Below are 16,498 nucleotides of genomic sequence, written 5' to 3'. Positions count from 1 at the left end.
GGATAAATATGGTATGATGACAGATGGAATATGTACTGAAAATGGATAGGCAGGGCGTATTCACATACACGATGTGTAAACTAAGCTAATGGCAGTTCAACAAAGTAGAAGCAATGCAAAGCATCAGTTGCAAGATATGTGCGAGCAATGTAACCTTGGAAAGTTAGAGCAAGTACCTTGATGGGTGAATAAGATAGGGCATCTTCCTCTGACTCCTCCACTAGGGAGCTACATTGACTTAGGTCTCCCTCTAGCTCAGAATCACTGTTAGGATCATATTCTGAGCATGAATCTGTAGGTGGAGAGCGTTTGCATTGCATTGCATCCAGACTTGATTTCAGTCCCTTAATGCCAAGTTTGACAGCCATGGCATTGTTCTGCTTTATTCTTTTCATGCGCGCAAGCTCATAATCATTATGATGCTGTTCAGAATCTGAGATTCATGAAAACATAAAAAGTAGTCAGATTATCTATGGAATGCATTGCGGATTCAACTCGGAGAGTGTCTCCCTATAAACCCCTGCATATGCAAAGTTCACCTCCCCAACCGTGCTGACCAGACCACACACAGAAATACAAACCCCTTATGTCTCTATAACAGGCAGGCACACATTTCAAAACTGAAGTAGGAACATTAGAATCATATGAAATTCGTATTTGAACAAATAAACTAAGCAATTATGAGTGGCGTAATGTTTAGCTTCAAGGGTGGAGTGTTGGTAGTGCGACACAAAGCAAGTAGGCAGATTGTATTCCATGTAAAAGATCGAAACCTATGTAAAAGCTGGAAATGACACTTTCTTTCTATACAATGCAGTGTTCGTTACCCACACATGATGGAAGAGATCACATAGAGAAATACTATTCACTCATGTCTACGGTTCCAGTATTTAGAAACAGGGTGGTCCACCCTAAAAGAATATTGACAACAAATATGACAAGGCAAGCATAGATGTAGTGAATCAATCATTTACTTGTGAGCTTACTAGGACAAGTATGCAGAATTGTAACTGCAGTAAGAGACCGTCCAAAATCTGAATGAAGAAGTTTGTCTAGCACTTATTGTTTGCAACTAATCGACGTGAATAATTGGATATTATATCGAATGAGTAAGAAAGACAAGTAAAATTGTCAACAAACCTGGCTTGCAGTAGTAATCTGGGTCAATGTCACTACGACCAACAATCCAAAATGACTAGTTTCTGTTCCGAGGGCCGGAATTTTGAAAACCCTGTGAACTTTAGAGGTACTAAAGATTACCGAAATACATCTGAACCATTAAGTGTAGGTAGCACTGAGCACACAACAAACCCTAATGACAGTCCTGCCTAATGAGTAATGAATCAATTAGAAAATGGGTGATGAGGAGTGGCTGCTGAGTGTTGAGGACGTATCTCAGGATAAATCGGGTTGGCTTGGTGGGTGCTGCACGCCTGAGCCCTGAACGGACTGGGAAGGTAGGCACGGCGGCGCGCCCGGGCAGCGGTGACGCTGTTGGGCGAGCGGCTCCTGGCCTCCTGTTAGTCCGGCGTCTCCTCCTAGAGTCATGCCGTCCGGGGACGGCAAGTCGCCGGTGAGGCAGGCGGCTGGGGGCGAGTAGAGATCGGAAGCGCGCAGCAGAACAGAGGGGAATCGGGGCCTGGGACGACCCAAAATCCCAGGGTGGGCCGGCCCACCGTGGGCACCCTGTAGAGATACACACCCGAGCGGCGAACATGCATTTTCGAAACTAATTTAGGAACATTTAGCTGACCAATTAAACAACTCTGTTTTAATAATATCAGATTCGTATTTGAACAACTAAGCTTGTTTAGCTTGATGGGTGGAGCAGTGTTATTATGACACGAAGCACGTATTCTGATCGTATAGTGATCATAAAAGGGGGAAACTCTAAGCATATTTTTTTAGCAAAAGAGGGTTTCCCCTCCGATTTCTATTAAAGAAACCACCACGGAACCAACATGATCAATTAAACCCTAAGCATGATCAATTAAACCGTATTATGGCTGTGCCATGGCAGATTTGAAGCTGCAAACCAGAGAAATGATATTTAGCATCCATTGTTTGCTTCGAACTAAGAACTAAATTCTAAGAGCTGAAAAGAAAGTAGAGTAACCAAGTTAAGATCTATTTTCTGGTTGAGATCAAAAAGTTGAGGAGATATGAAGTACCACCTCTCTTGCGGCGCCGTGTAGGCATCGGGGGTGCGATGGCTGTCGGTGGCGTTGAAGCAGATCTGCGACGGTAGACGGGTGCATCGGGGGATAAGTCCCGTTGCGGTGGAAGAGAAGGTCGTGTGAGCGGCCCCGACAAAGAGGACGACGGCGCCGATGAAGCGAGAGGACGCGATGCAAGGCTATTGGTCCGTCGCCGTGGATGAGAAACGTCCATCTCTAGCAGTGGACGACACGGTCTTGGTAGGCGCTCCGGCATGGTGGAGGACGGTGGCGATGGATGTGGTGGAGGACGGCGGCGATGGATGGGGTGGCGGACGGAGGCTGGTGTGGGGATGGGGTGTTCTAGCACGGACGGTGTATGAATGGGAAAATGGAGGGAGAGGTACGGGGAACCATGTTTTTGGGACGCGCCTATCTGAAATATGGGAAAGTTACGAACTTAGCCCCCGTTTAAAATTTGGACGTCTCGTCGGTTGGGGATAGGACGGTAATCTCGCATCTCGCCAATATTTGCCCAGAGCGATTTCGGGCGAGGAGAGGGTGGTTGGCGCCCATGGTTGGCGCCCACGGTGTATGAACGGGGCTGACAGGTAGGGCGGTTGTGTCACGTCTGAGTGAAGTTACAAACCTGCCCCTATTGAAAATATTTGCCTACATCGATTTCGGCCGAGTCGAGTTTGTTTTGCCGCCCACCGTGTATGAATGGGGAATGGAGGGAGAAACAGAGGTCTTTCGGACGAGCTTGAATCAAATGAGTTTTGCCGCCCATGTTTGACGCCCACCGTGTCGGAATGGGCTCAGAGGCGGTCGTGTCACGTCTAATTGAAGTTACTAACCTACCCCTATTTAGAGCAGTGGAAATCGGGCCGATGGATTGTCCGTGTAATGGGTAGACAGTAATTTCCATCTCCCAAACACTTGGCTTCGGGCAGCCGATGTGGGAGTGGACATTTTGCTGCTTCTTTCGAATTTTGGGACAATAAGCATCCACGTTTACCCTGGCAACTAAATTCGAATCCATTTTGTATTCCTATATGAATCTTTATAAATCATTCTATGTGTTTTTATATATCTTCAAAAGGACGACAAAGATGTATTCCACTGTCATATATGAATATGGTTTACAAATGCCGATACTCAAATTCAGAAACTAGAATCCAGTTTAAGGTGAATTCGAATATTTGGAACACTTCATGTCCAACTCAAATGTCACACGCAGCATAATGTGTACTCCCATTTAGATATGTACACAAGCGATGTATCAAGATTCAAATACCGAGTCAATCAACCAAGAATGTACAGAACTAACAGACATATAAACACTTATAGAGTATATGGATCAATAATATCAACTAACATACATAAGCCAGGCCGCTGTACTTTTTTTGGCTACAATAGCATCCTTTTTTTAGCCAGCATCTTGGCCCTTTCCGATGCGTGCCACTTATGGTCCATCTATACTATTACTATTGCTGAATGCACATTCAGCCCGATTGGCATATTTGTAGTTCTGCCACAGCAATCCAAATGAAATGTCTCCGAGTCTTATCAATTAATACAGACTTGTGCTCAAATAAAATTACAAACCAAAAAACAAAAAAAATTATTACATGATCTCTAAAACAAATGGTTTGATTGATTACATGAACAGACAACACAAAGGTTATTCAACTATGGAAAGAACATTTCACCTATGATTTACCAAGTAGGAATTTAATTTCCTTTTTTCCTTCAGGACCTTAACAATCTGGTTAGTCTCAGCTTGCTTCATTTTGAAATCCACCAAATATTTAATGGTTGTCTTGAGTACTGCTTGTGATTGTGCTGTTTGCTTCCTCAACATGTCAACTTCATCTCTAAGTGCAGAAGCAGAATCTCTTTCTACCACTAGTTTAGCCTCTAGAGCATCAGCAGTTGGCAATTCATAATGCACGATTGGGCCGGTGCCACTGCTGTGGGATGATGCAACGTCCATGGGGACCTCGCTCTTTGATCTTGGGCTAACCTGTTTTGCCATTAAAGTTCCGATTGGATTCAGAAAAGTTGAAGTTAGCAAAACATCTCAACTGGGAGTTATAACAGCAAACCAGTTAAACAAACAAGGAATTAAAGAGTTTCAATTGGATGCTGAAAAGTAGTTATTAACATCATTGTAACCCGCTGTTGCAGCAGCAAAGCAGTTAAACAAACAAGTAGATATTTAAGTTAAGGCAAACAGGTAATTCTTAACAGTAAGTATCAAACACATAGATAGGCGCAGTCTACAATATGATTAACAGGCTGTGCCATTATGTAATCAGTAGCAAACTAAATTAAGCCAAGCAACGTAATTGAACAATTTTGCAATAAGTGGCTAACTAAAATTCCGAGAAGCAGGTAACTGAACTTACGCTAGTTCTTTGTACAGGCACACTGCAACTTCTTTTTCGCTTACAAGGTTGTACGAAGGAGTCCATGGCATCAATTGCTTGGATACGCAGTCCCAATACTTCTTTCTTCCCACACTGCATGGGTAAGTCGAATGGTTAATCTGGTAAGATGGTGCGTCCTTGATATGTTATATGAGGACGTGTAGTCAGACTAGTTGTAGCCAAACACATCACACTGGCTTTTACTGTATATTTCATGCGATTACTTTTGGCATATTGAGATCTAAGCAATCTACAATAGGATGAAAAGACTGGCATCCTTCACATTATTGGCGAACTCAGTTCATAGAGAACAAGCAATTCAACCATTCTGTGGGTAAATCAAAAGCGCCACTGGAATATTTTTCACTATCCAATCATACACGAAAAAGGGGCGACGCCACCATAGTGGCTGGTATGGGCGGCCGCCTCAGGTGGCTGGAAAGTGTGCACCTAGTTTGAGTCGTCCAGGTTGGTCCACGCTAGTTTTGTTCGTCCCAACGCACGAGCAGGCAATGTAAAAAATGAAGAAAAATGTTTCAATTTGGATGGGCCAATAACATAAGTGCAAGGCAGGCCCTATAGCAGGCTCGCGGCCCAAACGAGTGCCTCCCATATCGATCGATAGCAGGAAAAAATCCCAATTCATTCGCTCCAGCCTCCAGTCTGGTTCGCTCCTAACCTAGCCGCCGTTGGACAGACCGACACGACACTTCCTCGCGCCCTCGTTGGAGGGCGGTCGCCGGGCTTCAAGCGAACGGAAGGACAAGAAGATGAAGATCCAACCCTGGGTGTAGCCTGCGTGGGAGGCAGCGGCGGCAGCACGGGCATGGCATCGAGCTTGCACAAACGGACAGTCGCAGCTTGCAAGAGTAGCATGCGCAACGAGCAGGTACATCACATCCCTGATTATATCTAATTCAACTCTTTAATTTCTGGCCAATAGTTAAACCTGACGGTGTTGTAAAACTGCTTGTATGTAGGGAATCTATGAGAAAATGAAACCAATTTCTACTTATTTTATAACTCCCCCAATCAATACTGAACTGACTGAATCTGATGTATCTAATCAAGTTTCCGGTGCAAACATACAAGCTCATGTTGTTCTTGAGCCTGAAGTGTCTAATGAACAGACTGCTAATGAAGGATTTGATGCAAACATTTTACATGCTCCTGGTGATGAACATATAGTGTCTAATGAGGGATCTAATGCAAGCATTTTGCAAGCTCATTGAAGGATTTAGTGTCTAATGATGATCTACTATGTTGAGAGAGACAGAGATTTGCAGGCATTGATGACAAGCAAATTATAGTGCATTTTCATAGCTTGAGGAAACGTCGAGGCCATCTACCAGAAAGTCCCCGTATCATGACAACATAGCATAAATACTTTTCTAATCTGTTGTTTGAAACTATTGGCATACTTGTGCAGGATAGATATATTGATATGCAGTTTGCGCACTGGTTATACGTGCAATTACACTTTGATATTTTCAGCCAGAGAACGAATAATTCAAGCAGGTACAGACCATGTTTGTAGTCCTTGTACACCATGTTGCATTTTGTGTTTTTTGGTGCTTGCATCATTTAGTGTTTATAATCTGAACTACTTTGGATCATTAGCTGGTTTTCAAAGTGCATGTAGCTTCACATTTCTCAAGTTATGTTGATTTCCGGAGTGCAAGTGCCTTCGTATTTTTTAAGTTAAATGTTCGCCCCTGGTAACTTGAATTCGTGGATCAGCCACTGCACACAAATCATACACGAATGCCAGTACGAATTAAATGAAATGCAGGGACTTACGCTAGCTCATTGTACAGGCTCACTGCAGCTCTGCTTGCGCTTGGGATGTTCCATGTACAAGTCCATGTTACCACTTGCTTGGATGTGCAGGCCTTGTGCTCCTTGCATCCCCCTCTGCATTTTTGACACGGCGAATGGTTGATCAAATAAGAGGAATCGACCTTGATGTTGTACCGGAGGACATATACTTACAAGGTTATACGGGTGTGCAGGATGTGTACCAGATCCCGTAGCGCCGTCATGCTTCGCTAAAAAATGGATTTGCTTGTTTCAGATGATATCTCCAGAAGAAATAAGAGTTAAAGTCAGAGTTGCATAGGCGTGTAAGCTAAGAGAGCAGTGAAAGGATATCCAAACATCGTCGGAACAGTGCACAAGGGAGTGATGTGTGGATACCTAGTTCGGGCCGGCGTTTGGGCATGCTCGCCTAGCTAGAGTGCGGGTCACTTCAGAGCCGTTGAGGGTGATGCGCTGGCGTTGGCTGGCCGCGCACGGATGCAGATCTTGAGTGGCAGCAGAGCGCTACGATGCGGTGGACGAGACCGTTGGTGAAGCCCCAACGGCCTCGGGGGGCGGAGGTGCGACGATGTGCTCGGTGAAGTAGCCCCGGTGAGCTGGGAGACGGCGTCGGTGAAGCGCACCTGATGCGGTGGAACTCGGTGTCTGTGAGGCACGTCGGTTGCGGCGGCCGACGTTGTCGGTGGACCACCCGGTGCGGTGGACGAGGGCGTAGATGAGGTAGCTCCGGTGCGGTGGTGAAGCGCGACCGTCGTCTTCGTCGTCGTCGTCCGGCACAGAGGTGGGGAACGGTGGGGAAAGAGACGAGACGAGGGGCGATTCGAGGGTTGGCGGCGAATTAGGGATTTGAGCAATCTGGGCGCGGAAGGGGACGGTGGAGAAGAGAGATTTTGCAGGGCTGGAATTGGGGCCGCCAGATATTTCAATCCGAAACGTGGAAGCGCGAACTTATATTGTCGTCGTCCTTTTTTTGGGGGGAGGGGGGGTGGGTGGCTGGGTGCTACGCGTCCGTCCGACACACGCGACCACCCCGACAGGACTATGCTTCGGTGCCTTAAGGCACCTGCCTTTGTGTCCATGACATGTGGGCCCAACAGGTGGCTGGCCCACATGTCAGTGACCCAAAGGCAGTTGCCTTTAAGGCACCGAAGCAGCGTCCACCCGACACGACCCTGGTCTGCCTGGTGCGCCTACATTTGAGAATGCAAACGAATCTTCTTTATTTGCAAACGAATCTGTATGTATTACCATGCCCGTGTTTTCCTTGCAATAATTAGTCATTCGAAACGAGATACTCCATCCGTTCACTTTTGTAAGTCGTTTCAGACAACTTAAAATGAACTGTTTTGCACATTGTCTGAAATGTCTTCAAGGTCTTATAAAAGTGAACAGAGGGAGTACTATAAATTAATTAATGAGGAGTTATTTGAAAAAAAATCGAAACGGTACCCACGCTAACGTGGATTAGAGTGTGTGTCACATAATTAGTTATTTGAATTAGAGTGTGTGTCACGTAGTTAGTTATTTGAATTAGAGTGTGTGTCACGTAGCGATCTCCAATTCTAACGTGGATTTCGCATTTCACTGTATCCACGCTACTTTTTTAATACAAATTCATATGTATATGATGAACACCATGGTAGTGAGAAAACTTTTGGATGGATTCAAACATATGACCTACAAAATAGCACAACAAACTGAGTCAATGTCAACTTTTCGAAACTTAGTATGGCACGAATTCGAAATAATTACCCGTATGCCTGGTCCTCGGTTCAAATCTTACAATGTACACCGAATTGAAACATCGATATTAAGTCTCGTACTATGTACATTCAAATGTTGTTTTTAGCCCCCCCCCCCGCACAAACGCTACATACTTCCTGTATCGGTCAATCTTCCTCTCCTAACCACCTTAGGAAGCTATCGGTTTCCAACACACGTTCATTCTTTCTCTCCATGTTTTCGATCTCTAAGTCTCTCAACTACACAACCCCTTTTTCCACTCTGTTACCAAATGTATTTACCTCACACACCCGCCATTGCACCCCATGCCGAGCTCTCTCTCTCTCCCCCTCTCCCTCTCACCCTCTCGCGCTAAATACATGCATTGCCTATCTAGCCCCCCAACCTCTCGTGCGCACGCACGCACGTTGTATATCTAGGTCACTCCCTCGAGACTGTCTCACTCTTTCTTCCGCACGGCAGGGCCACACTCGCTCAATCTCGCTCTCTTTATCTGAGTCTCGTTTAACCTCGTTTTCTTTCACACACAAATGATATAATCTCCCTGTTCGGGCCTCGATCGACACACTTTATACTCTCTCACGCAGATTGTCTATCTAGTCAGTCCATCCAACCGCCGCTCACTCTTTCGACCTCATGGTGGCACGCTCACTCAATCTCTCTCTCTCTCTCTCTCGTATGTCTCGATTGACCTCGCTCTTTCTCGGACAAAAACGATATATCACCATGTTTGAGCCCAATTCGACCTATTCACATTGTATACTCTCTCACGCACATCGTCTATCTAGGTCACTCTCTCCAACCCGTCTCACTCTTTCGATCGCACGGCGACCCTATGTGATCGGTTGACCTTGCTTCCTCCCACGCACAAAATATATCTACACGTCTGTGACTGGATCATCTCTCAAGCTCTATCTTACAGCCCTCACCCTTGCCAAAAAGCTCAACCGGACAATATCTCTCCAGAGCATATATATTTGTTCAATGAATGTCGGACCACACTCACTTTGTCTCTCTATATATATGTCTCTCGATTGACCTCGCTTTCTCACACCGTATCTTCCACGCGTTGAAGCTACTACCTCTCATCCCTCGCAAAGCCGGAGCTATTTACATTGCGAGGGACACTCCAACCTTGGATTAATTTGTGTAGGCATTTATTCCAGTCGGTTTAGATTATATTTTCGTAGCATTCGGCCCACAACTACTCCAAACACCGTTGCAACCCACGCAACTCCCCTAGTTGATTTCCCCCTGGCTCGGTCATCGCTCTCTCGCACGTCCTTTCTCGCCTTCAACGTCGCACCATGGTATTATTGAAAAAACTATGTTGTTCTCTTTAATTATTATAAATAAGCTACAAAACTACACACCGATAGTCCACTTGGAATGGAACAAATTTCGACCCACAAATTAAAGTGCTACAAACTACACACCGAGGGGCCCACATGTCATGAAACAAATTTGGACCCATATACAAATTAAAAAATAAAGGATGAGGATCGAACATGCGACCGGGCCTTCAAGCCGCACGTCAATAGGCAACATACGTAGAATAGCAATGTTTGTTGTACCCCCTTTGTTCACATAATGTTTTTATATTGCCACAACCTAATTAATGGATAACATGTAATATTATTTTTAGTACTATTCGCCTTCACTTACTGGTGGGTTCCATGTGTGCTCTCTCTCTCCTCCCCTTCTGCGTTTAGACGCATGGGCAAACAGGAAGAACTCGCGGGCGATGTTGCCGTTGACCATATCTGGACGCGTTCACAAGTCACGTCACCAGTTTCACGTACTAGAAGCACTAGTCAGTGTGTACGTGCAATGCACGTTAATTTGGAAGTATATTAAGTGCATGCGGATATTAACTACTAGGATATTATTTGCGTGTTGTCATGTGATTAGCACTAATTTTGGCATGAAATTAACTGCACGCTAAACGTGTTGAGCGCTCGACATTGAAGCAGTCTAGGTCGTTGGATGACAAGTAATACATGTGGCTTGATGACGTTTTATATTTAATTTGATACGGCTCTAGTAGAACATTCAATCGATCAAACCATACATTTCGTTCAGTCTGACTCCGACTTTAAATTATACGACGATCGATATAAAATAAACGGAAATGATAAACGTTCGGATTTTAAGCATGGCAATCCGAACGTTTTTCATGGCAAATTTAGATTACGCGGCGGTGGCTCGCGGTGGGAAGCGGCTCCTCTGCCGTGCTCTGTGTGTCGTCGGGCCACTGACCGACGGCGACGGCGGCGTCTTGCGCCGTTGTTGGCGTACTCCTGGACGTTGGCCTAGCTTCAAGGAAGGCCAAAATGTTCTGGACTTCGGAGCGAGTCAACTGGCGGGAGGAGGCGACTGACGTTGGTGCAAGGAAGCGGTCGACGGCGGTCATCCATGCCGCTGAAGGGGGCACTGGCACCCGCGCGGGGACAGGCGCTGTCAACGGCGCGGCAGAGACATTCGTGTGCACGGGCACCGGCATGGGCGCGCTCGTCAGTGCACGCGCAGGCGCATGCGCTGGCAGGTGCACGGGCACTGGCATGGGCGTGCGCGTCAGTGCACGCATAGGCGCATGCGCTGGCAGGTGCACGGGCGCGTGAAAGTCGGCGGGGACCTCGTGGAACCCCGTGGGATCAAGCTCGGCGACAATGTGCGGCTCCCAGCCCATCAATGGCACGGGGATGGGCGCTGGCGCAGTCGGGGCGACGGCAGCCGGAACGGGAGCGGGGACAGGCGCGGTGTCTTCCCGCAAGGCCAGTTCAAGCTCGTCCCAAAGCGCCTTATGTTCTTGAGACTCCTGCTGGGTGTCTTCCTCAGGAAACTGGAACACTAAGGGCAGACTATCGTGATGCGGCATGGCGTACGTTTAGGTCAGGCTAGTTGGAGGTAGACGACAGGAGAATCGGAGAGGAAGAGAGAGGATTGTAGTGATACCGGGTAGTGCGGGGTTGATTTTAAACTGCAGCGCCGGACATTAAAAGTGGGAGCAGTTGGGACGATGGTGGGCGGCGGAGCCTGGTCAAAGGGCTCGCCTCCCGGTGAGCCTGCACAGCGGTCTGCTCGCACGCCTCCCTGACAGCCGGCGCAGCGGTCTGCTCGCACGCCTCCCGTCGACTCACACGCTTGCTCGGACGACACCTGCTGATGAGAAGCGGGGACTCGTGGCGGCACGTAAATGCCCACGGTTTCAATAGTGAAAGCGTTCGCCTTAACGTGACAGGTCTTTGTTCCAAAATACCTTGGCTCTTCATTTGTGCAACTTGTCATAAGCAACTTGTCTCAAATTGAAGAAAAAACTTACGAAGTAATATTTGTGCCATATCACGTGACCATGCTTAGTTTCAAGAATTTATGCTCACTTTTGGATTTTCTGAAATTTAAGATCCAGGATTCCAAACAATATCATAACCTGCATCATGCAATAAATTTTCAAGCCGTACATCTGTCCTGTTGTATTTCTTAAGAAAGGATTTGGTCAAACATATTGCTTAGTTAGACTTCAGGCAAGTTATATATGCAGAGTAAAAGGATAATCCCTCCGTACCCGTGCATTGCCTGATATATTAACTCAAGTACTAGGCACGAACAAACAGGCTCAATTCTGTGCTCATCCTGGTGTAGTAGTAGTAGTACTAGGCAATGCAGTTGACGGGTGACCTTGACGAGCGGCGACCGAGGGAATTGAACCGTGCTCAGCACGGTAGGCAACGTTGTCTAGTTACTAAAGCATCCCTCCGTTGTTCATCGGTAGTCATTATGGACCGGGGATATGAGGGGAATTTCCTAGGGCTGGAATTCTGGCCGCCAGATATTTCGACTTGAAACGCTGAGGCTCGACTGGTTGGGGTTGCCTAATGTGCGTACCACGCACGCCACCGAAGGACACGAGCCCGGTTTTTTTTAGGATCAACACGAGCCAAGGTCTGGCTGGTACACCGTTGGGTCCTACCATTCGAGAATACGAAAGGAACCTTTTAAATTGCCGAACGAATCTATGTGTATTATAATACCCGTATTTTCCTTGCAAATACTAATCTCAACGTGGTAATTGATTTATGACGAGTTGTTGAATTAGAGTGAGTTTGTGATATAGTGATCTCAATGTGGATTTCACATTTCATGGTATCCCTAGTAAGTTTTCCAATGCAAATTCAAATTTAAAAAAATGAACAATATGGAGGTGAGAAAACTTTGTATGTATCAAGCATATGACCACACACACACACACACACACGCACACACACACACACACACACACACACAGACACACACACACGAACACAACAACAATCCAATAAGTATAGTGCATCTATTTTTCCAAACCATGCATGTATGACACGAATTCAAAAATACTCCTTTTATTCCTAAATATTAGTCTTTTAGAGAGTTCAACAAGTGACTACATACGGAGCAAAATGAGTGAATCTAGACTGTAAAATATGTCTATATACATCCGTATATGCCAGTCCATTTGAAGCCTCTAAAAAGACTAATATTTAGGAACGGAGGGAGTAAAATGTAAGAGATCCATGGTCCTCAGTTCAATATTTAAAATGAACATGAAACTGAAACATGAATATTAAGTCTAGTACTACAGTACATGCAAATGTTGTGTTTAGGCGGAGCTATGATTGTCGGGGTTCAACCCCTTGACCTTAGATAAAATTGTGGAGCTCTGATTAGGGTTGTTTAGATTATATTTGTCCCCACCCTCCCAACCATCGATTGGTTGTGCACCCCCACCCCTCCTCCCCGGGAGAATATCATGTGCCCCCATACCTTAGATGCTATATGCCGATACGAGTTGCTTGGAGCTTGTAGATCTGAGATATAGCAGCTCACATGATGTGTCTTAATATTTTTGCAGGAAACCTTGATGAGTTTGAAAATTGCACACAATTTGTACAAAAACTACTTAGATGCCCTTTGATCCCATATCCAACGACCTTGAAGCTCGTATCACCGTAGCATCTAAGATGAAGGAGGACATCATATTCTCCTGTATGTAAGAATATCATGTGCTACCACACCTTAGATGCTTTGGTGATACAAGCTCTTCGGAGGCGTTGGATTTGTGACCCAACACCTCCTCGGTGGTTCGAATGGTTTTTTGCAGAAAAGCCCCAAAAGAGTTCGGCCACTGCTTACAAGCACAAAGACTGCTCAGATGCCATTGGATCTCAGATCAAACGACCTCCAAGCTCGTATCACCGTAGCATCCAAGCTGCGATAGCACCTTATGTTTTCTCGCACGGGAGAGTATGAGGTGCTCCCGCACCGTAGATTCTATTGTGATACGAGTTCACTGAGATCTAACGGCCCACAGTAGGAGGTTTGAATGTTTTTGCAATATACGGCTGATAGAGTTTGGGAAATGCGCAGAAAGTACAAGTACTACGCATGTGCCATCTGATCACTGATCATACGACCTAGATGCTCATATCACCGTAGCGGGTAATTAAGCTACGGGGAGCACCTAATATGAGCACCGGGGAGCCGTTGGATCGAAGATGCAGCGGCACACACGAGGCCTGAATGTTTTATTTGCAAAAAAACCTTTGGAGAGTTTGGAAATTGCGCATAATTACAAAGACTATTCCCAAGCCATTGGATCTCACTTCCAACGGTGTAAAAACTCATATCACCATAGAATCTAAGCTGCGGGGTGCATGTGATATTCTATGCCGCTGTCATTTTTGTTTGTAAACTTGCAAAATACGTGTAACTCGTGCCGTTACTTGTCTAACCGCGCAAAGTGTTTGTTCAAAAAAACCATCCTACACTGAAATATCAGAACAACACACGGGGGTCCCACTTGTCATTAATCAAATTTGGACCTAAAACTAACAAATCTAAAAGACGAGATTCGAACTGGCAACCTGGACTACAAAGCGTAAGTCGATAGCCTGAAAAAACGAACGGTTGTTGGCTTTGTCCCATAACTTGATTTTATACAGTACTTGCGTTGAGTAGAGTAGAGGGAGTGCCTCGTCAACACGTGCATGACCGTTGTCTCACTTACCGGTGGGTCCCAGGTCTGCGATCTCAATCTCTCTTCTCTCCATCGTCTAACCTTTGCACGGGCACACACGAAGAGCGGCGCTAGCTTGCCGTGGTGTTATTACAACTAAAAAAAAGCTTGGAAAATAGAAGAATTGCCTAGAACAAGAGATGTTGTGGCTGGTCGAGACGGAGCTAACCACATCTATCCTCCGTGCCACGTTTGCATGATGAAGCTGTGTGGCTAGTGGGGTGTTTTCGACCGACTGGCTGGGTCCTGAGGTCGAACCATAGGTACTATGTCTGATACAATATATTTTTACACGCACATTTTTCCTCCGTGCCGAGACGTGGCACACCCTACCGCGCGGTTTTGGGGTCCTCCCGGGTGGTGCACGCATATATTCTTCCTGACGTGGGACGCCCTACCGCGCGTTTTCTGGGTCCTCCTCGGTTGTAGCGCCGAAGCAAGTAAATGAGTCGTCAAATCACAAAAGACCACCTTTCCCACCGAGTACATCAGTGAAGCATGGTGGCTAGCTAGTTGGGCTAGTTCGACCGATTAGCTAGGCCGCCGCCACATTTGTTTTTTCACCCCTTTTTTATCTACTTGCCGGCAGGTAAATTTAAATATCCACCGCGGCGTTGCTCTGGTGTTTGGGTGCGGCAGGATTTTTAATTTTTTATTGACGGGAGCAGGCGCGGCAGGATTTTTAATTTTTTGATTGACAGGAGCAGGCGCGGCAGCAATTAGTCACGATGACTCCGCCTGTAAAAACCCACTGCTCCCTGATGTGAGAAGTCGTCGACTGGTGTTTTACCGTGGTGAAAACCAAAAGATTCCCCGCTCCCTCCGCCTTCCCGTAGATTGCATTGCCTTTCAGCCGTTTCGCCCCCTTTGCTTCCTCTCCCCATTGCTTCTACCTGGTGCCATGGCGGCGCAGCAGATCACGGAGTCCGAGGTGAGGCGCCTGACACAGGAGCTCCATGCCAAGGATGCGGAGCTCAGGGCCAAGGACGTGGAGCTCTGTGAGCTCAAGGAGGAGAGGAGTGCCATGCTCCTGCGTTATGTGCGGGAGTTCACGGAGCTTCGAAAGCGGCAGGCGTCCACCACAAAGATGCTCGAGGCATCGGCGGCGTTGCTGCAGAAAGCGGGAGATACGATAGGCCGTCAGGGGAGCCGGCTGGAGCGCGAGCGGGCCGATCGTGACGAGGTCCAGGATCGCCTCAGCCACTTGGTGAACCAAGTTGCCACACACGTGTTGCGGCTGCGCGATGCCTACCGTCGTGCCAGCGCGACAATGCCGGTCGTCGGGCTAAACCCATTCGACCACCCGGTCGACTTCAACGAGCTGCGGCTTCCTGACACGGTCTCCTTCTTCACCTATATCTCCGAGGAGCTGAGCCGTCTCCGCGCGATGGTGGGGGCTGAGCTGGACAAGGAGGGGTTGCTGGCTGCCGTCGCCGTTGCCGGGCGAATCCTTTCAGGGCTCCGTCACCGGAATCCATTCGTGCCATTGGATGCCGTCTTTGACGAGCTGGCTCCCGTCGACCGGCGGGTTCTGCGGGCGGTTGCACCCTGCATCACCAACGTCGTGCGCCTGGGGCATCGCCACCACGACCACGACCACCTGGTCTAACCATCCTGCTAATATATAACAGGGGTAGTTCAGCATTGAGAAATTTGCAATGACAAGAATCATTCATGATGAAACATGCATAATGAAAGGAGCACGATAGCTACTACATAGTAGTCGGCATAACTTTACAAAAGGGGTCATGCATAGAGTTCAGTACATAGAGTTCAGTACATGGACTAAAACATCATAGGCGGCACACAGGCTCGCGGCGAATGCATCTAACACTACAAGCAAGCCTACATCAGTCCCAAGAGGTACTGTGGAGGTAATCGTAGCCCGACAGCTGGTAGTGAGGCAACGGATAGCCCTCCACGTCAGCAGGCTGGGGGCCGCGGATACTCAGGTGTAGAGCCCGACGCTCAGGTGGCAGAAGAGGACCAAGTGCGGGAGAGTAGCCTCCCACCTCTGGCCAACCGACACCGTGGGGCATCACGGTCCTGGCTGGGTAGATCGCAGTACGCGGTACCTGTCCAGATCGGACAAATGGGTGCAGCAGCGTCAGAGCACGGTAAAGGTGCTGACGGGTGGTGTACATCTCGTGGCGAAGAGCTCGGTTAGCTCGATCCAGCCCATCAGCATGCAGAACCAGGTGCTGATGGTAGAAGGGCTCTCGGGTGACAGTGGAGTAGGCAGCAGTATAGTATCCCTCCGCACCAACATCAGATGCGATAGCAATGTGCCTGAAAGG

Source organism: Triticum aestivum, chromosome 6D (assembly GCF_018294505.1).
Source record: "Triticum aestivum cultivar Chinese Spring chromosome 6D, IWGSC CS RefSeq v2.1, whole genome shotgun sequence".
Taxonomy (NCBI): domain Eukaryota; kingdom Viridiplantae; phylum Streptophyta; class Magnoliopsida; order Poales; family Poaceae; genus Triticum; species Triticum aestivum.
This window is presented reverse-complemented; position numbering follows the sequence as displayed.